The sequence below is a fragment of the Silene latifolia genome, chromosome 4 (genome assembly GCF_048544455.1).
Source record: "Silene latifolia isolate original U9 population chromosome 4, ASM4854445v1, whole genome shotgun sequence".
Classification (NCBI taxonomy): domain Eukaryota; kingdom Viridiplantae; phylum Streptophyta; class Magnoliopsida; order Caryophyllales; family Caryophyllaceae; genus Silene; species Silene latifolia.
The window spans coordinates 53,779,100-53,801,547 of record NC_133529.1 but is presented as its reverse complement, the minus strand read 5'-3'; the positions used below and the strand labels follow the sequence as shown (position 1 = coordinate 53,801,547).

Genomic DNA, 22,448 nt, shown 5'->3' with positions numbered 1-22,448 from the left:
CCCACTCAATGCAAGGTTTCTTTCAGGTCGCACTTACACATGAACATATCGCGAGTTGTTTTCTCGATCGGGAGTGTGACTAAAAGACCGGAAAAATCTCCCATAGATTACTTCTGAGCGTGGCCACGCATTTATAGTCACAACTCCTCGAGTGGCCTTGAGATATTGTAACCCAACGTGGGTGGACAATTCCTGTATGCCCTATCTATCTTTGCTCAATACAGATCACCATGACTCAGAAAATGCCCTTTGGCCTCCTTTCACGGTACGACCTATGACAAAAACCAAAGTCACTCGGGAACTGCACTGACTTGGATAATAGTCTCCACTCAAAAGAATCCACTCATAGGAACATCTTAGAGATCCCTGCCACGACCAAGCATCTATAATAGAACTAAGGGACTCTCTAAATCGTCATTGTCCGGCAAAGTGTCACACACTCTACCTATGTAATCGACTAGTCATCTCATATGACCTTATGGTGTTGAACCAACCATCAATCGACTTACAATCTAGTCACTCCGAGACGTCACCTCATTAAGTGACTAGGGAAAAAATACAATGTTCATCTTATTCACTTGAATAGTGTTCAACATTGTCTCCACAACTTATTCAGATAAACAAGGTATTATAAATTTAGTCACACTAAATAAAAGAATTCATAAAAGAATATTTAAACAATGAATGTGATTATCATATATATAAAAAGTGATATAATATCCAATTATTAGATATCCATAATCTAAAGAAATTCTGGTACTCGTCTCAATCCCATTGCGACGACATGACCATCATGCTTAGCCTTTGATAAAGGCTTGGTTAAAGGATCAGCAATATTATCGTCTGTCCCAACCTTACAAATGTCTATTTCCTTCCTTTCCACATAGTCTCTAATTACATGGTATTTTCTTTTAATGTGTCTAGATTTATTACTAGACTTCGGTCTTTGGCTTGAAAAATAACCCCACTGTTATCACAATATAAAGTGATCGGATCTTTGGCAGAATGGACTACTCCTAGTCCCTCCATGAATTGCCGAATTCAAACAGCTTCCTTTGCAGCCTCAGACTCTGCAAGGTACTCAGCCTCTGTTGTGGAATCCGCGGTAACGCTTTTCTTGAAGCTCTTCAAGCAAACAGCTCATCCATTTAGCATAAACACATAGCCGGATTGGGATTCCAGATTGAAGAGTCTATTGATCCAAAATACTCAAGAGGGGAGGGGGGGTGAATTGAGGATTTAAAACTTTTGAAAGCTTTTTCGATTATGTATGTATAATTAATTATTTAAAGTTTATTGATTAAACTTTAACTAATTAACTAATTTACGAATTAAAAGCAAAGCAAATAAACGAAAGAAAGAGAGACACACGGATTTTTGAAGTGGTTCAGTTTCACAAGTCGAAACCTACGTCCACTATTCTCGATTAATAAATTTAGTACCTTTCTACGGATTACAAATTTACTAACCCAACTCGTACAACTAACTCTAGCTGTAACTCAATGAGTACCGTTAAATACTCGAGTGACTAACTTACGCTAATAAGAAAGCACTAATGATTCTAACAATGGTTCACGTTAATGAACAAGTAAGAAATCAATTATAGCACTATTATCTTATAACGTTAATGAAAGAACGAATGCACAAGTTTATAATTCACACGACCTTTTTCGAAAATAAACAAACGGTTTTCTTGCTTTAAAACACGGTTTTTGTTTTGTGAAAATATATGAAAGTTATGCTCAAAGGTCTTAACTTTTAATGATGTAAAGTATGGAGTATTTATAGTAAAAGAGGAGCAAGGGTTTCGGTTTTCTAAAACCCTAGATGCCGTGTGGTGTCTTGTAAAGCAAGAAGGAATTAGGTTAAATCTTTCCTTAATTCTTTTCCAAGACTTGCCTTAATAAATAATATTTTCCTATCTTAACAACTCACCAATACCTTGGAGATTAGGAAAGATAATATAAGGAGATAAAGAAATCTCTAATAAATATTATCCTAATACCTTAACCCTTATCCAAGCAAAGACTTATTGTGCAAGAAGGAAAGTACTATTCACGTTTACTATTCACGCGGCACTATTCACGGGTACTATTCACACAGCACTATTCATCCCTAATATTTTTATAAAATAGAAAAGAATAAATCAAATAATAAAGAGATAACAAATCTCTAATCAAATATTATTTTAAAGATTTACTCAATCTTTTCCTTCTATCTTTACAAAAATAATATCTTATAAGTTAGGAAAGAATAAATCAAAATAATATAGAAGAGATATTAAATCTCTAATCAAATATTATAAAGATTTACCTAAAACCCTAACTTGTGCAAAGAGTAACCGTGTATGAGGAATAAACGACTCATAAGCCCAATCCTCTTTCACGAAAACCCTAGGTAAGATAAATTAGGTTTAGGGTATTTTAGAGTATGTAGAAACTAGAAACCCTAATTAGCAAGATGCCTCAACTCACAAGTTGATTCAATCATAATTACTAATTATAAGCTCATAGTACAACCATACCCAATATTAAAATAAGCTCCCTTATAAAATAAATACTTTTACTAAAACATTTAAAACGGTTTTCCAAAAACGATTTTAAAACTATTTTGTCGTGTGTTTTATAAACTTCACATCTCAATGTTATAGTAGAAGAGCTATAACATTGAGCTCTTATATAAGTAATGTTATAGCTGTGAGGCCATAACTTTACCAATGTAAGAAGTCCATTCTTACGTTACCATTACGAGATAATCACCTACGCTATTCTAATCTTCGTTAGGAGATCTTCGAGTGTAGGCTACTTCATTATTCAAGCTTGATCAATCTTTAATTGAGCTTCATCTTCTCATGAATGCTTGAATAATTCTTCAATATCTTGATCCTTGATTGAGGGCTTGATCATAATATAAACGCATCATACTTCCATCACAATTCCTTAATGCTTGCGATTAGTAAGTCCAATCTAAAAGACTAAACAAACAATTACGCGCAACGAGTATATAGAAAGTAAAGCACTCTTGACATCATCAAAACATAAACATATATATCTATATGGTTCAACAAATTCCCCCTTTTTGATGATGGCAAGTCTCCTAAAATTGTGACTAAGTATGTAGTTTCCCCTCAATATAATACCGTTATCTTTATAGATAAAGATCAACGCAAGATCAAACAATTATATTCAATACCAAAGCTTTAAGGACTTTAAGAGACAATCGGTCTTGACAAGGAGCAAGCTTAGGCATATACTAAATCATGGTTATTTCTTCCCCCTCTTGACATCATCGAAAAGACGAGAACAGACATAAAACGACTAGAATGATATCAACCGAGGCAAGAAATATATATTAACCAAAGCATATATTATAGTATAAGAACGATTTCAACATAAGCAAGCTCTAAATACAAAGTGTGTAATACAAACCAAGATGAATAGGGATTTTGTAGGAGAGAAGAAAATTAGTCACTCACCTAACTACGACCTACAAAAGCATGCATGCAATCTAACATGATAGACATCTCTAGCTACCGTACATATACACTCCAACCAATCGAGGTCCAAAACACATGCCGAGGACTTACATATGAATGTGAGGTGAGGTAATTGGGTAAGAAGGGGCAAAATAATTTGGATATGTGGAGGTAAAAGCCAAGCTAGCACCGATCACAATCAAAAGTAACCATATTCCACTTTCCAACCCAACATAACAGATGATGTACCATGCCAAGTACGGCACATACTCACTCACATCAAAAAGTACTTCTCCTCAAGTAATATGGAAATGAATAAGAATAGGAGTAATAAGAGATTTTACCTTTCCATCTTTTATAGTATCATTTTGTAACAACCCCGGATTTAATAATACAAATAAGCTAGATAAATATTGCATTTTATATTAATAAAAGTCCATGGTGGCGGAAACACCATGACGATAAATCCGGGTGCTACCAAAATAGATACAGTAATAGTTAACTACGCATACAACTACTCTCGGGAATGAAAACCCGTCCAAAATAAAACAACAAGGTTCGATTACTAAACATCATAATTATTATTTATTCTCTCTCTCTCTCTCTCAAACCCATCCATGACCAAGAAGCACATCAACCTGAAAAAAATATCAACAACCACCGTCAGTGGGGAGTAACTAGGAGTCCTCCCAGCCATGACTTAAGAAAATCAAGCAACAGTTATGAGCAAATAATAAGAGACAACATATAATCCATTTAAAATATGAAAACATGTGAAGCTCATAGATATTAAATATCAAGGTATATAATCACAAATGAGTCAGTAATAATGATACCACATAATTAATTAAAATGTGTAACCAACTTACAAACTTCACGTCACTTACATGATTATATGAAATACTGTAAAAGAAGGTGGTAATAATGAAAACAATAACACTAATTTACCTGAATGACATATGAAATGAGTAATGATAATATACGAGTGGTAAAAAAAAACATCCAAATCTTGGACCATAAATACATAGAATAACACGAGACAAGAACGAGCACCGTCTAGGGCCAATAACCTGAAACCCTAAACCTTGGTGTCAATAACCTGACACCAAAATAACCCTACGGCAAGACACATAACCGTGAACCCGTGTCTAAGACTGGCCAGACTCTCGAGGGACATAATGTCTAGTTAAGGCGTAAATGTGCGGACCCTTAACCAGTCAAGGCGTAAAAGTGCGGACCCTTGACCCCCAAACGACATATCCATAGACTCATAAGAGTATCCAAAAAGGACAGTCAACCCATAGCAGAGGCCAATAACCGAAACCATGCTAGGGTACTAGGTAGGCCAATAACACAAAACCTACCCAGTTTGGTATTGCTCATCTCAAGTAGACCAATAACCTGAAATCTACTCGATATCTTATACTCTAGCTAAACCATATATAAAATGGAACAAGGTCCAAAAGATAACAAATGTGCACCATGAATAACCTCATGTTAACATTCAAAATGCTCATAACTGAGCGATAAATAATATTAAATGAAATTCAATAATGGTAATCAAAGCTAGAGTGTAATTTCAACTTTTCCAATATAAAACAAGAGACACTCTTGTCAATATATAATTTTCGAAAGGCAATATCACAAAAAGCGTATACATGACATTTACCATAGTAGAAGTAACAATCAATTCTTAACAAATACACTATTGTAATCTCACATTATAAACATAGTTATGGGGAATATATTTACAAGACATGATACCATCAAATATATTATTAGTTATTTCCTTAACAAACATTTATTAAATTCGTTAATTAAACATCTATTAATTCTAAACAATTAAACAAAAGTTATATTCTGTCCATGCAAAATTACTAGACATTTTAGGGAGCTATGAATTCAATAAAAACAGTACCTAATAAATTATTTAACCTCATTTCATATATTTAACTTAAAATAGCATTTAATAGGCGATTTCATGAAAAAAAATAAAGAAATAATTAAGCAAATTGTGTCATGACCATTAATAATTTATTTTTCATAAGTATAGGATAGAATATGCATAAAAATAAATTGTAAATGTTTTATTTATATTTATTTATTGTTCTAACACAATTAAACCTTATTTATGGACTAATTAGTTATAAAATTCAAAAGTAATTATAAAAATTTACAGAATGGACATGGAAAACTTTAATACACTAAAACAAGTCATATTATGATGAAACATTCAATTTTAACATTTATTTATATATTTTACATATTTACTTGAGATTAATTGCATAAAACACAAATATATATTAAATAAGAGCAATAATAGCTATAAAAATAAAATAATCAATTTAAATACTATATAAATTATAATAGGCCAGAATAAAATTAAAGAAGTAATGTTTTCGAAATTATTTTATGTTTTATATATTTATTAGACGATTATCACATAAAACCGTGATTAAATATCAAATAACAACAAATAAAAATATGATAGTTATAAAACTAAAATAATCTCATGCAAACCCATAAATAATGATAATAAATCAGAATATAATCAAAAATATAATTTCTATAATCATCCATATATTTTACACATTGATTAGATTGTTAAATCACCTAAAAAAAACACAAATAAATCATAGAAAACATTAAAGAAGTATATATTCATCACAAAAATAATAAAAACTACTATTTATTATATAAATCATGAATCTCATATATTTCCATGATTTTAAACATCATATATATTATCAATCTTATTATAACCACATAAAAGCACTTGAAATTCAAAAATCATAGAAAGGAGAAAACCTAGTTACCTTGATAGAGATTATTACTAGTAAATAGGTAGGATATTGTAATAAGATCAACCCAAATGATCTCCCTCAACCAAGGTATCTTGCTCACCTCCTTGAACAAACATAAGAATTAAAACAAATAATTAAATACTACTCTAAATAAACTAGTATAAGAATGACAATTAAATAACTACCTACACTTACAAATGAGCAAGATGAAAGAGATGTGAGAATGAAAGAAACAAAGGTTGGAAATGGATGTTAAAAGCTACGGCCAAGTGAAGGATTTAGAGAGGAAATTTTGTAGAATGATTATGTCTAACTTGTAGGTAATAGGAAGCTAATAAAGAGTGAGTGATAGAAATGATTAAGGCTAGTCTTTAGGCTATTACTCTAGGTAAAAGAGTGAGTGGTAGAAATGATTAAGGCTAGTCTTTAGGCTATTACTCTAGGTAAATTAGTGAGTGGTAGAAATGATTAAGGCTAGTCTTTAGGCTATTACTTTAAGTAAAGTAGTCACATGCCTATGAGGGTAGGCCTTGGGCTTCAAGGAAAAAAGATCAAGTTGCCAACTTGCCATGTGCCTAGGTGATGGGGTAAATGATAACTCAAGGTGAAAAGAGGAATAACGTGTGTGGGTCTTGTTCGCGGATTTCTGCAACACTCTTTCGTATTTCGGGCATAATTTCCTCTACAGAACTCCGATTGAGGTGTTTTTGGTGGCGTTGGAAAGCTAAGAGAAATATCTACAACTTTCATTTTACGACCAAGAGCTAAGTATGTTTTTAAAACATCATAAAATTAGCATCAACGACAAAGTAGTTATTCGTCGGCATAAGGAGTGTAAGTTTAGGATGGGTATTTGGATATAATTGTCGAAAAATAATAGATTTTAAAGGATAAAATTTTATTGTGAATCATTCTTATTATTTAAAAAAAAATATGAGTTTTATTATTTAGGATGACGTGTAAATTGCGGGGTGTTACAACCCTACCCCCTTAAGAAAAGTTTCGTCCTCGAAACTTGAAATAGAAGGGTTACCCAAATCGAATAGTTGTGGATATCTCTCCCGCATAGATGCTTCAGTTTCCCATGTAGCCTCTTCAAACTTTTGGCTGCGCCACAAAACTTTTACCAGTGGAACGACCTTATTCCTTAGGGTCTTATCTTTCCTATCTAGGATACGTACTGGTTGCTCCTCATAAGTGAGGTTTGGTTCCACCTCGACCACATCTGACTGAAGTACGTGGGAGGGGTCACTACGATACCTCCTTAATTGAGACACATGAAAGACATTATGAACCTTAGATAAATTTGGGGGTAACGCTAACTTATAAGCCACCTCTCCAATCCGCTCAAGCACCTCATAAGGCCCAACAAACTTTGGGCTCAACTTGCCCTTAATACCAAATCTCTTCACGCCTTTCATAGGTGACACTTTTAATAATACCTTGTCTCCAACTTGGTACTCAATCGGCTTTCGACGCAAGTCTGCATACGACTTTTGTCGGTCCTGAGCCGCTTTCATCTTTTCCCGAATTAGCTTAACTTGCTCAATGGATTCTTGAATCATTTTGGGTCCGAGAACCGCAGCTTCACTTATATCATCCCAACACAACGGGCTTCGACATTTTCTCCCATATAAAGCCTCAAATGGCGCCATCTTAATGCTGGAGTGAAAACTGTTGTTGTAAGAGAACTCAACCAAGGGAAGACTTTTCTCCCAACCGGCTTGAAACTCTAATGCACAAGCTCGAAGCATATCCTCTAACGTTTGAATAGTACGCTCCGTCTGTCCATCTGTAGCGGCATGAAATGCCGTGCTCAACTTTAGCTTACTACCCAAAGCCTCTTGAAGTTTCCTCCAAAAATGCGAACAAAATCGTGGGTCACGATCGGAAACTATATCTTTCGGAACACCATGTAATCTAATAACTTCTCTTTGGTATGCCATCGCCATCTCATCCAAACTCCACGTTTCTTTCATCGGAATGAAATGAGCTACTTTAGTCAACCGATCAACCACAACCCAAATGGCATTCTTTCCTGTCGGCGTCCTTGGCAAGCCCATCACAAAGTCCATGGAAATTGAATCCCATTTCCACACCGGTATTTCCAACGGCTGCAAAAAACCACCGGGTCTTTGATGCTCAAATTTCACCTTTTGACAAGTGAGGCATTTGGCCACAAAATCGGCTATCTCTCTTTTCATATTAGGCCACCAAAAGAATTTCTTCAAATTTTTATACATCTTGTCCCCACCCGGGTGAACAGAGTATGGTGTACTATGAGCCTCTTGCATAATCTCTCTTTTGAGTACATCACAGTTAGGAACACACCATCTCCCATGAAATCTTAAACTCCCATCTGCCCAAATCTTGAATTCCTTAGCTTCTCCAGCCTTGGCACGCAAACCTTCGAGTATTGCATCCTCTCGTTGCTTCACTCGAATCTCATGATATAATTCAGGTTCAGCTGTCATGGCACTCAAGTTGGCACTCCCTTGACGGACCACTTCCAAATTCAGCTTTTGGAATTCACGGCAAAGTTCATCAGGCAACACTAAAGCCACATTTAGCGTGTGTTTTTCCTTCCTACTTAATGCATCAGCCACCACATTGGCCTTACCTTCATGGTAGTGTAGTTGAAGGTTATAATCAATGATCAACTCTAACCATCTCCTTTGCCTCGCATTTAGATCCCTTTGTGTGAAAATGTATTTTAAGCTTTTGTGATCTGTATAAAAGTTGCATGAAACTCCATAGAGGTAGTGTCTCCAAATCTTGAGGGCAAAAACTACAGCTGCCAACTCGAGATCATGAGTCGGATAGTTCTTTTCAGTTTCCTTTAGTTGCCTCGATGCATAAGCCACAACCTTTCCATTTTGCATTAGTACACAACCTAGACCATTCTTTGCCGCGTCACTATAGACATCAAATCTGATGCCTTCCTCGGGTAATGTTAGAATTGGTGCTGATGTCAATCTCCTCTTCAGCTCTTGAAACGCCTCTTCACAGGCGCTAGACCACGCAAATTTTGATTCCTTCTTTAGTAAAGAAGTCATTGGTTTTGCCACCTTAGAAAAATCTTTAATGAACCTACGGTAGTAGCCTGCCAAACCCAAGAAACTTCTAATCTCACCCACATTCTTAGGGCTTTCCCAATCCACTACTGCTTGAACTTTAGCTGGATCGACACTGACGCCCTCGCCAGAAATGTCATGTCCTAAAAATGCAATTTTCTTAAGCCAAAATTCGCATTTCAAAAACTTCGCAAACCATTTTTGCTTCCTCAGAGTCTCTAATACCAAACGAAGATGTTGTGCATGTTCATCCTCATTCTTTGAATAAATCAGGATATCATCTATGAACACAACTACACATTTATCCAAAAACTCGTGGAAGGTTCTGTTCATCTGATCCATGAATACGGCTGGGGCATTAGTTAAACCAAATGGCATCACCACGAACTCATAATGGCCATACCTTGATCGAAACGCGGTTTTAGGGATATCCTCCTTCTTTACCGGAATCTGATGGTATCCCGACCTCAAATCAATCTTCGAGAACGTACTTGCTCCCTTCAGTTGATCAAATAGATCCTCGATTCTTGGGAGAGGGTAACGGTTCTTGATCGTCACCTTGTTTAGCTCTCTATAATCAATGCACAATCGCATACTCCCATCCTTCTTTCTTACAAACAATACCGGAGCCCCCCAAGGCGATACACTTGGGCGAATAAATCTTTTCTCAATCAAGTCATCTAGCTGCTTCTTTAGTTCTTGCATCTCGGTGGGAGCCATGCGATAAGGCGCCTTTGAGATCGGTCCGGCACCAGGGAGAAGATCAATATTAAACTCAATATCTCGTTCTGGTGGGACACCTGGAAGATCCTCTGGAAACACGTCGGTGTATTCTCGAACAATTGGAATATCGTCAATCTTAACCTCCATAGTGACATCCCGAATACTACATAAGTATAATTTGTACCCTTTTCTCCTCAAGTTCTCCATTTTTAATGCGGACACCCATTTAATCCCGGGTTTAGTCGAGATGCTCTTATATGAAACCCTCGTTCCTAATGGACTTTTGAGAATGATCTTTTGGTCACGACATACAAACTTTGCATCAAACCTTGCTAACCAATCCATACCGAGGATAATATCGAATCCAGAGAGTTTAAAACTTATAAGGTCAGCTGGAAAGTTGGTTCCACTAATAGATATGGGAACATCACGAAAGACTGTTGAACATGGTATAATTTCTCCCGTGGGAAGAGATATAGTAGTGGTAATAGGAGCACTAGGAATGAGTTGAGTCTTACTAACGAACGATGTTGAAATAAATGATAAAGAAGCACCAGTATCAAAAATTACGAATGTAGGAGTAGAATTAGCAAGAAATGTACCAGTAAGAACATCTGGGTGAGCCTCAGCTTCCACACGGTTCATAAGAAATACACGGCCCTGGGCAGGAGCCTGCTGAGACCTATCATTCCTGTTACCCGCCCCTGAAGCTTGATTCGTCCTTTGAGGGCAGCGATTTGCTGTGTGACCTAAACCTTGACAGTTGAAGCATCTTATATCCTTCCCGGAACAACTTTTTCCAGGGTGATAAGCTCCACCACAATGGTAACATCGATGGTCACCTTGAGGAGCAGGGTTAGAACGAGCCTCGCCTGAAGGGTTACCATGCTTTACCCTTTTTGCTGGCCCCTGAGAAGAAGATGATGGAGCGGGGGTTTTCTTAGCCAAACGACGTTCATGAGCTTCTTGGTCTAAGACCGCATCATAAACACTAAGGGCACGATCATAAGCTTCTTGAAAGGTCCGTGAAGGGACTGCTGCAACTGCCGTACGAACCTTAGGAGCCAACCTCAACTCATACCGATGAATTTTCTCTCTCTCAGTCGGTATTATCATAGAAGCAAAACGGGCCAATTCTATAAATTTGCTAGTATATTGCTCCACCGTCATATCCCCTTGCTCCAAATCCAAAAATTCCTGTTGTTTCTTCCAACGAAGGGACTCTGGATAGAAAGGAGCTTTCACACTTTCCTTGAATTGGTCCCATCCAAACCCGGGCTGAGCCTTCAGTGATTCTTTCATAAGATCCCACCAACGATTCGCTTCTTCACGGAAATAATAGCTAGCCATATCAACCTTTTCCTCCTCAGGCATGTGAGTCACGACAAACAACTTCTCCATTTCACGTATCCAACCCTCTAAGATGACTGGGTTGGTGACTCCCATGAATACTTGAGGTTCGTGGCGGTTGAAACGCTCAAAAATGGATCTCTCCCTTTCGTTAGGTTGGGCATTGTTCTCCTTCTCCAGTAACTTCAATAAAGCTGTTTCGATCAAACGAGTTCTCTCATTTTCGCCATTACCATTGTTGTTTCCATGTCGGGTGTTCATCTACAACAAAGCAATCAGATAAACCACATGGTAGAAACCTAACTACCACTAGCAAACAACTACTCAGCCACAAGTAACGCATAATCAAAAACAATACTCATATGCAAGTAAGAGACCTATATATAAACATAAATAGAGTCCTTACTTGTTTCTACCCCAATCTCTTTTAGTCATAATTAATCTTTGTTTAAGTCTTATTTCAATCCGAGAGTGTTGGGAGCGTTCTGGCTCTGATACCAACTGTAACAACCCCGGATTTAATAATACAAATAAGCTAGATAAATATTGCATTTTATATTAATAAAAGTCCATGGTGGCGGAAACACCATGACGATAAATCCGGGTGCTACCAAAATAGATACAGTAATAGTTAACTACGCATACAACTACTCTCGGGAACGAAAACCCGTCCAAAATAAAACAACAAGGTTCGATTACTAAACATCATAATTATTATTTATTCTCTCTCTCTCTCTCTCAAACCCATCCATGACCAAGAAGCACATCAACCTGAAAAAAATATCAACAACCACCGTCAGTGGGGAGTAACTAGGAGTCCTCCCAGCCATGACTTAAGAAAATCAAGCAACAGTTATGAGCAAATAATAAGAGACAACATATAATCCATTTAAAATATGAAAACATGTGATGCTCATAGATATTAAATATCAAGGTATATAATCACAAATGAGTGAGTAATAATGATACCACATGATTAATTAAAATGTATAACCAACTTACAAACTTCACGTCACTTACATGATTATATGAAATACTGTAAAAGAAGGTGGTAATAATGAAAAGAATAACACTAATTTACCTGAATGACATATGAAATGAGTAATGATAATATACGAGTGGTAAAAAAAAACATCCAAATCTTGGACCATAAATACATAGAATAACACGAGACAAGAACGAGCACCGTCTAGGGCCAATAACCTGAAACCCTAAACCTTGGTGTCAATAACCTGACACCAAAATAACCCTACGGCAGGACACATAACCGTGAACCCGTGTCTAAGACTGGCCAGACTCTCGAGGGACATAATGTCTAGTTAAGGCGTAAATGTGCGGACCCTTAACCAGTCAAGGCGTAAAAGTGCGGACCCTTTGTAATACTCCGTATTTATAAGTCTTTAGGTACTCTATCGAGTAGGCCTTACTCTGTCGAGTAAGGGCAAGTTGCGAAATAAAATAGTTTCTGACCTGTTGGGTACTCGATCGAGTAGCTGGGGTACTCGATCGAGTAAGGGGGTACTCGATCGAGTACCTTGGGTACTCGATCGAGTGTCCGGTTTTACGGGGAGTTTTCTCGGGTTTTGTTAATTATGCGATTAAGGTATTTAAACATAATCGTCATTGTTTTAAATCACTTTTGCAAAACCTAAAACCCTGTTTAAGAGAGAAAGCGATCGATTCATCTTCCTAATCGCATTCTTAGCAATTCCGGAGTTCAGACGGTCAGTTCTTGTCGTTGTTCGTGTCGTTGAGTTTCTTGCGTCAAGGGTAAGCTTTTAACATAATTTTTATAATGTTTAGTTAAGTTTGGTTAAACCCTAATTTAGGAATTGGGGGTTTTTATGTGTAGTATGTGATGTATGGCCTATGTGTGTTATAAGATAGGAGGAGGGTTCGTAGAAGAGGCTTTTTGATACAGCTGTAGATACCGTCTGCTTGTTGTGCTTTCCAGGTAGGATTTCCTACTCAGCATTAGTCCCATAATGGGATATTGGTGATGTGTTGTAGTTAGTTGTTTGTTATGATGATTGTGATTGTGATTGTGATTGTGATTGGTTGTCTATGGTTCTCGAGATGCGTTCTCGGCTGAGTGGGGTCACTTGCGGGAGTGACTTCACGCCCTAGTTTTGCCCTTCGTGGAACCCGCCACGGAAGGGGATGTGCACATTAATGGGACAGGGTTATCGCTCGTATGATGAGCGGGGCTTAGGTGGGAACGCAGCTGCGGTCCCCCAGGCGGGTAGTCCAAAGTGGGCGATCGGTATTGAGATGATGGGAGTTGGTGATGTGTGTGTGTGTGTGTGACAGTTCAGCTGTCTGTTTATCTTATTGTATATATATATGGTGAATTGTGTGATTAGTACTGACCCCGTTTAAATGTTTTAAAAACTGTGGTGATCCATTCGGGGTGGTGAGCGATTGCTTGCTAGCGGTATATCTTGGATACGCGTGGGATCTAGCTGGGGATGGAGTCATCACATGTCAGAGTCTTTAGTCTTCCGCTGTGTTTATTAGAACAGTTCCTTTCAGTTGGTTTATAGTTTGAGAACAGTTGTATTTTGCTTACAGTTGGTTTTGTAATGTAATCACTTAAACTTGTTTAATAAAGTATGTTTCTTCATTGTCTTATGATTATCATGCCTCGGGTAACCGAGATGGTAGCATCCTTATACCTGAGTGGTCCTGGTAAGGCACTTGGAGTATGGGGGTGTTACAAATGGTATCAGAGCGACGATCCTGAAACCTGTAACCAATGAATCTAATGAATCTAGGGAGTCAATTAAAATGAACCCGGGGTAAAGGTTGTAGGAGCTAATGCAAAGACTTGGGAGACGTCCTAAAGTCGCGAACTCGCCCTACAATTTTGAACCGGTCACCATGGGATATGTGTCGGGATCGTTATGTGCATATTGTGTGCTGTGTGTATCTATGTAGTAGCATGTTGCATGAATTGATGATGATGACGTGAATTGTATGTTGGTTGATTGTAAAGCATGAAAGTATAATGATTGATACATATAATTTGGCATGTTATATATAATTATGTAAGGAAAAGTGTTTTGTCTATATATATATAAAGCGATGTGTAAGTATACATGTTGTTGTTGTCGTGTTGAGTAAAAGTACAGAAGGTTGGGAGTGTGAATTGAACATGTGCTGGGTGAATATGTTGAACGAATATGGTGGGTAAATATGTGGTATGATGGATGAATTAGTGGAAAAAGATGAATCATCGTGGTATGATAACATGGTTCCGGATTAAGCATGTTATATAATGGAAGTTATTTTATAGTGTTGTTATGTTAGTAACATGGAATAGGATTTGTAATGTATGAGTATGATTTGTCTTACGAAAGGCTATAGAATAAAAGCATGTGGGTAGTGCATGATGAATGTTGTTGCTTTGTTTTCGAAAATAATAATATGTGATTGGGGCTACTGGTTTCATGAGTATTGGGTTGTTTTCGTCTAACTTGGTTGTTGTTTAAGTTGTTTGGAAGTAAAAATCAAATAATTATGTCGTCGATTCACAAAGTTGTCTTTAAACTGTTATAACTTGAGATGTGTAAATGATTTTAATGTGATTCCAATTGGAGGTCATAGCTTGTTCTTTTACGATTCTAACGATATCTCACACGCCCAAAACGACCAAGTAATGAGTGAGTTATGACTGTTTTACGAAAACTGGCCCAGTGATCTTGAGAATTGGGGTACTCGATCGAGTATCCTTGGTACTCGATCGAGTAAGGGGGCACTCGATCGAGTACGTTAGTTACTCGATCGAGTAGCCCTGGTGATTTGTTTTACGTGCTTCTGATCTTGACCTACTCGATCGAGTAAGTCCCTTACTCGATCGAGTGGCCTGTACTCGATCTAGTGACCCCTATTTTGGGTCATATGCTTATCTTTTGACTTCGTTGCATATTATGTTTAATTCAAAGGCGTTATTTTGCTTCTTTATGCATTGTTTTACATGTATGTTGGTCTTGACGCGTAAGTTACCCAATTTTGTGGTATAAAGAGTGGCACCTATGATGAGTATGAGTTCGGTGGGGAGGACATGATTTATATGTGTTGGGATTGGTAAGACTTAATTGAGGCATAGAGCATGTTGTGTGAGAAGAGATGAGTGACATGATTGTATGTTGAGTAATGAAAATGTAAGTGAATGTGGGCAAGGCATGATGTAAGTTTAAGGAACGTGAGAATGAAAAGATTGAAAGAAAGGATGTGGATAGTAGCAACCTGAGATGTATAATAATTTATGGAGGGTGATGGCTAGAAATAGTGTTGAGTAAGAACATATGTAATGAGAGGTCGTTTGGAAATAGTGGTATATAGCGAACTTAATGGGACATGTCGTGACGTGGATTTGCAGGTAGTGACTGAGTTTGGAAATTTGTGTTATCGAGAGACGAAACTACTGTGTGATTTCCTTGGGTAATTAACGGTATTAAATGAATTCTGATTTCTAGAGATGTAAAAAGGGATGCAATTGTTTGAACATTAAACGTTGATTCTATGGATAGATTAGTGGCAAGTGTGAGTGATAGCATAATAAGAGAAGATCCATGGTAAGAAAGAGTGAGATGATGTCGGTAGAAAATAATGGAATTTGAGTTTTGGAGCAACGAAGGGGTAACTGGATTTCTAAAGAGTTAGCTAGAAGGAATAAGGAGTTGAACTATTAATTGGTATTATTGAGTGTAAAGAGAAAAGAAGGATAAAAGTAAGCTGAGGAAAATATTCACCGGAGTTATGTGATATAAAGGTAAGGAATCATTGAAATGTGTGATAGCGTCACGAGGATGTTAGCTAAAGGTTATATAGGAGTTTCAGGACAACATGATTGATAATGAGTTTCGAGGAATTAAGGGAGCAAGAAGTTGGTGGAGTATTGGCACGATACGAGGTATTTGGTGGAGAGTTGGATGACAACACAATTAAGATAGTATTGGGAATAATGTTGAGGTAATTTTGTGGATGGGTTTGATGTTCGTTATTTGGAATGATAACCAAAGATAGGAGAAAAACCGTGTTATTTTGATATGAGTGTAAGAGGTTTGATATACGAGCAGTGATGGTATATTAGAAAGGTAGCAATTCTAAAGAGGTTGATTTGGTAGGGACCTGATTGTTGTGTATGATTGTGAGAGGGTATAAGATGTGGTTAGATGAGGCGGATGCTAATAGTTGAGTAGTGAAGTCATGGTTATATTTGGCAGAAAGTGATGGTTGTGCGAATGGGGGAATATGTTATGAGGGGCATATGAGTTAAACTCGGGCGACAGGTAACCTTTATCGAGTGGTAACTTACGTGGTCAGGATTGACTAGTTGGTTGTGATTACGGGTCTATGATATGTGTAAATGTTTGTGTGAGGTTCTGACCTCACAAGAAGTGGTATGGTGTGATAATTATAAAGTTGTTTTATGAATGTTCTGTAATATATATGTTGGACACGGTAATTTAATTGAATGATATCCAAAAGGTAATAATTTGATTAATTTGACATGGCTAGTTATAATTTTATGTGTACTAATAACACATGTGTATTCCGTGAAATGGTAGAGATGATGTTCATGAGATGCTTATCTGTTTATTCATATAATATGTTGCGTGGTGACTGAGTAAAGTGGATTTGAGTAAGTTTTCTTGTCCGAAAGGTTATTTTCGAGTCAGTATTTATGGAATTGTATGTAGTTGTGATGTCTATCGATGTGGTTGTGGTGCCTCGGGTGGTGATCCGGGCACGATATTTAGTGTTGTGATGCGGGTATTTTCGCACTACGGTGTGGCTGTTGGTGGCGGTGTTGTGATGCCGTCACCGGTTGTGGTGGAGTAGGCGGGATGATTATAATACGAGTTTTCGAAAGTGCATACCATTATACATAGATTGTTGTTTTGTTTCTTTTGTTGTTCTTTGTGGGTTTTGGTTGAACATGTAGACAGTTGTCTTGCTTATTGATGTTTTCTTTACCAGGTTAAGTTAAGAATGAGGTAGAGTATGATATGAAATAGAGTTGAATATGTTTTCGTTGTTGTCATGGTATAGTGATGTTCTATTAATGGGACACGGTTGTGAGAGGTTGTTACAGTAATTTTGATCTTGTTCTAGATAAGGCTTTAGTAGACATGGTAATGGAAAATGATTCGTGGAACATGTGTTGTAATGATCTGAAAGCGGCAGGTAGTTCATAATCTTTTGTTGGGACAGTGAGTGTAGGGTGTTGGGGGAATTAGTGTCATATTAAGTTATGTATGAGTTTTGCGGTAATGAAGGAAAGAACTTGAGGATCTGGAATGGGTGCACGTAACAAGTGTGGATCGTGAGTTATGCTTTTGATGATGGGAGTTTCATATAGTTTATATAGAGAGGTATGTCATGTTGCGGTAATGTGGAAAAGTTGAAGTTTTGGGTTAAGGTAAAGATTTTGAGGTATAGGTTAGGTGGTGTGACGAGTGAATTGAAGTATGAGAGTTGTTTAAGTAAGAGAGCCTTGGATATGTGCATGGCGAGTGTTTAGGTTCTAGGTGGTTATCTTTGACATGCGGTGGTGATGAGGATAATAAAAAGATATATCTAGAATTTAGTATTAGTGAGTTACGAGGACGTAACATTTATCTTAAGAGGAGTAGGATGCGATAAAAGAGATTTTGATGGTTGTTCATATGGTACTATATTTGGAAGTAGAGTGTTGGTGTAGCATAAGATATGGATTTGTATATGTTGTGGTTGATAGTGTTAAAGGGTCACGGACGTGCTTGTAGTAGTTTGATGTTAGGAATGCGAGAATACTTCGATAGTGTTGACAGTTGGATGATGAGATTATGAGTGTGAGTAAACTTCGAGGACGAAGTTCCTTTTAAGGGTGGTAGAATGTAACATTCCGTTTGATGTCTATGAGTGTCTTGATTTTGGATTTGATAGTGGATGATATTATGGAACTAGCAGCGTTAGAGGATGGTAGTTGGTTATGTATGGAGTTGGTGTCGTGTGAGATATATATGTGGTGAATACGATATCGTGAGTCATGTTAGGGAAGTAAACATAGTTGGTGGAGTGGGTGTTAAAAGTTCATGTTTTATGTTTGGTCGAGTTCTTGAGTTCTTAGTTATGTTGTTGTGTCTTGGTCGAGTTAGTATGGTTGTTTTTATGTATGGGTTGAACTTGGGGACGAAGTTCTTTTTAGGAGGGAAGACGCAATACTCCGTATTTATAAGTCTTTAGGTACTCTATCGAGTAGGCCTTACTCTGTCGAGTAAGGGCAAGTTGCGAAATAAAATAGTTTCGACTGTTGGGTACTCGATCGAGTAGGCCGGGGTACTCGATCGAGTAACTAGGGTACTCGATCGAGTACCTTGGGTACTCGATCGAGTGTCCTGGACTTTTTCGGGGGAGTTTTCTCGGGTTTTGTTAATTATGCGATTAAGGTATTTAAACATAATCGTCATTGTTTTAAATCACTTTTGCAAAACCTAAAACCCTGTTTAAGAGAAAAGCGATCAGTTCATCTTCCTAATCGCATTCTTAGCAATTCCCGGAGTTCAGACGGTCAGTTCTTGTCGTTGTTCGTGTCGTTGAGTTTCTTGCGTCAAGGGTAAGCTTTTAACATAATTTTTATAATGTTTAGTTAAGTTTGGTTAAACCCTAATTTAGGAATTGGGGGTTTTTATGTGTAGTATGTGATGTATGGCCTATGTGTGTTATATGATAGGAGGAGGGTTCGTAGAAGAGGCTTTTTGATACAGCTGTAGATACCGTCTGCTTGTTGTGCTTTCCAGGTAGGATTTCCTACTCAGTATTAGTCCCATAATGGGATATTGGTGATGTGCTGTAGTTAGTTGTTTGTTATGATGATTGTGATTGTGATTGTGATTGTGATTGGTTGTCTATGGTTCTCGAGATGCGTTCTCGGCTGAGTGGGGTCACTTGCGGGAGTGACTTCACGCCCTAGTTTCGCCCTTCGTGGAACCCGCCACGGAAGGGGATGTGCACATTAATGGGACAGGGTTATCGCTCGTATGATGAGCGGGGCTTAGGTGGGAACAGCTGCGGTCCCCAGCTGGCGGGCTAGTCCGGTGGACGGTCGATATTGAGATGATGGGAGTTGGTGATGTGTGTGTGTGTGTGTGTGTGACAGATTCAATTTGTCTGTTTATCTTATTGTATATATATATGGTGAATTGTGTGATTAGTATCGACCCGTTTAAATGTTTTAAAATCGTGGTGATCCATTCGGGGTGGTGGTGAGATTTGCTTGGCAGGTATATCTTGGATACGCGTGGGATCTAGCTGGGGATGGAGTCATCACATGTTAGAGTCTTTAGTCTTCCGCTGTGTTTATTAGAACAGTTCCTTTCAGTTGGTTTATAGTTTGAGAACAGTTGTATTTTGCTTACAGTTGGTTTTGTAATGTAATCACTTAAACTTGTTTAATAAAGTATGTTTCTTCATTGTCTTATGATTATCATGCCTCGGGTAACCGAGATGGTAGCATCCTTATACCTGAGTGGTCCTGGTAAGGCACTTGGAGTATGAGGGTGTTACACCCTTGACCCCCAAACGACATATCCATAGACTCATAAGAGTATCCAAAAAGGACGGTCAACCCATAGCAGGCCAATAACCTGAAACCATGCCAGGGTACTAGGTAGGCCAATAACCTGAAACCTACCCAGTTTGGTATTGCTCATCTCAAGTAGACCAATAACCTGAAATCTACTCGATATCTTATACTCTAGCTAAACCATATATAAAATGGAACAAGGTCCAAAAGATAACAAATGTGCACCATGAATAACCTCATGTTAACATGCCAAAATGCTCATAACTGAGCGATAAATAATATTAAATGAAATTCAATAATGGTAATCAAAGCTAGAGTGTAATTTCAACTTTTCCAATATAAAACAAGAGACACTCATGTCAATATATAATTTTCGAAAGGCAATATCACAAAAAGCGTATACATGACATTTACCATAGTAGAAGTAACAATCAATTCTTAACAAATACACTATTGTAATCTCACATTATAAACATAGTTATGGGAAATATATTTACAAGACATGATACCATCAAATATATTATTAGTTATTTCCTTAACAAACATTTATTAAATTCGTTAATTAAACATCTATTAATTCTAAACAATTAAACAAAAGTTATATTCTGTCCATGCAAAATTACTAGACATTTTAGGGAGCTATGAATTCAATAAAAATAGTACCTAATAAATTATTTAACCTCATTTCATATATTTAACTTAAAATAGCATTTAATAGGCGATTTCATGAAAAAAAATAAAGAAATAATTAAGCAAATTGTGTCACGACCATTAATAATTTATTTTTCATAAGTATAGGATAGAATATGCATACAAATAAATTTTAAATGTTTTATTTATATTTATTTATTGTTCTAACACAATTAAACCTTATTTATGGACTAATTAGTTATAAAATTCAAAAGTAATTATAAAAATTTACAGAATGGACATGGAAAAGTTTAATACACTAAAACAAGTCATATTATGATGAAACATTCAATTTTAACATTTATTTATATATTTTACATATTTACTTGAGATTAATTGCATAAAACACAAATATATATTAAATAAGAGCAATAATAGCTATAAAAATAAAATAATCAATTTAAATACTATATAAATTATAATAGGCCAGAATAAAATTAAAGAAGTAAAGTTTTCGAAATTATTTTATGTTTTATATATTTATTAGACGATTATCACATAAAACCGTGATTAAATATCAAATAACAACAAATAAAAATATGATAGTTATAAAACTAAAATAATCTCATGCAAACCCATAAATAATGATAATAAATCAGAATATAATCAAAAATATAATTTCTATAATCATCCATATATTTTACACATTGATTAGATTGTTAAATCACCTAAAAAAACACAAATAAATCATAGAAAACATTAAAGAAGTATATATTCATCACAAAAATAATAAAAACTACTATTTATTATATAAATCATGAATCTCATATATTTCCATGATTTTAAACATCATATATATTATCAATCTTATTATAACCACATAAAAGCACTTGAAATTCAAAAATCATAGAAAGGAGAAAACCTAGTTACCTTGATAGAGATTATTACTAGTAAATAGGTAGGATATTGTAATAAGATCAACCCAAATGATCTCCCTCAACCAAGGTATCTTGCTCACCTCCTTGAACAAACATAAGAATTAAAACAAATAATTAAATACTACTCTAAATAAACTAGTATAAGAATGACAATTAAATAACTACCTACACTTACAAATGAGCAAGATGAAAGAGATGTGAGAATGAAAGAAACAAATGTTGGAAATGGATGTTGAAAGCTACGGCCAAGTGAAGGATTTAGAGAGGAAATTTTGTAGAATGATTATGTCTAACTTGTAGGTAATAAGAAGCTAATAAAGAGTGAGTGATAGAAATGATTAAGGCTAGTCTTTAGGCTATTACTCTAGGTAAAAGAGTGAGTGGTAGAAATGATTAAGGCTAGTTTTTAGGCTATTACTCTAGGTAAATTAGTGAGTGGTAGAAATGATTAAGGCTAGTCTTTAGGCTATTACTTTAAGTAAAGTAGTCACATGCCTATGAGGGTAGGCCTTGGGCTTCAAGGAAAAAAGATCAAGTTGCCAACTTGCCATGTGCCTAGGTGATGGGGTAAATGATAACTCAAGGTGAAAAGAGGAATAACGTGTGTGGGTCTTGTTCGCGGATTTCTGCAACACTCTTTCGTATTTCGGGCATAATTTCCTCTACAGAACTCCGATTGAGGTGTTTTTGGTGGCGTTGGAAAGCTAAGAGAAATATCTACAACTTTCATTTTACGACCAAGAGCTAAATATGTTTTTAAAACATCATAAAATTAGCATCAACGACAAAGTTGTTATTCGTCGGCATAAGGAGTGTAAGTTTAGGATGGGTATTTGGATATCATTGTAGAAAAATAATAGATTTTAAAGGATAAAATTTTAT

General features: G+C 36.4%; 2 long non-coding RNA genes across 2 annotated transcripts; both read right to left on the bottom strand.

Moving 5' to 3' along the window:
* Positions 1-3,813: 3,813 nt before the first annotated feature.
* On the bottom strand, positions 3,814-6,537 carry LOC141652243 (uncharacterized). Its single transcript, XR_012547069.1, has 3 exons — positions 6,475-6,537; positions 6,292-6,382; positions 3,814-4,113 (listed from the first exon to the last, which is right to left on the bottom strand). It is a non-coding gene; the product is annotated as an uncharacterized LOC141652243 (long non-coding RNA).
* Positions 6,538-12,132: 5,595 nt separating this feature from the next.
* Positions 12,133-21,847, bottom strand: LOC141652242 (uncharacterized). Its single transcript, XR_012547068.1, has 3 exons — positions 21,742-21,847; positions 21,559-21,649; positions 12,133-12,197 (listed from the first exon to the last, which is right to left on the bottom strand). It is a non-coding gene; the product is annotated as an uncharacterized LOC141652242 (long non-coding RNA).
* Between the last annotated feature and the right edge of the window lie 601 nt (positions 21,848-22,448).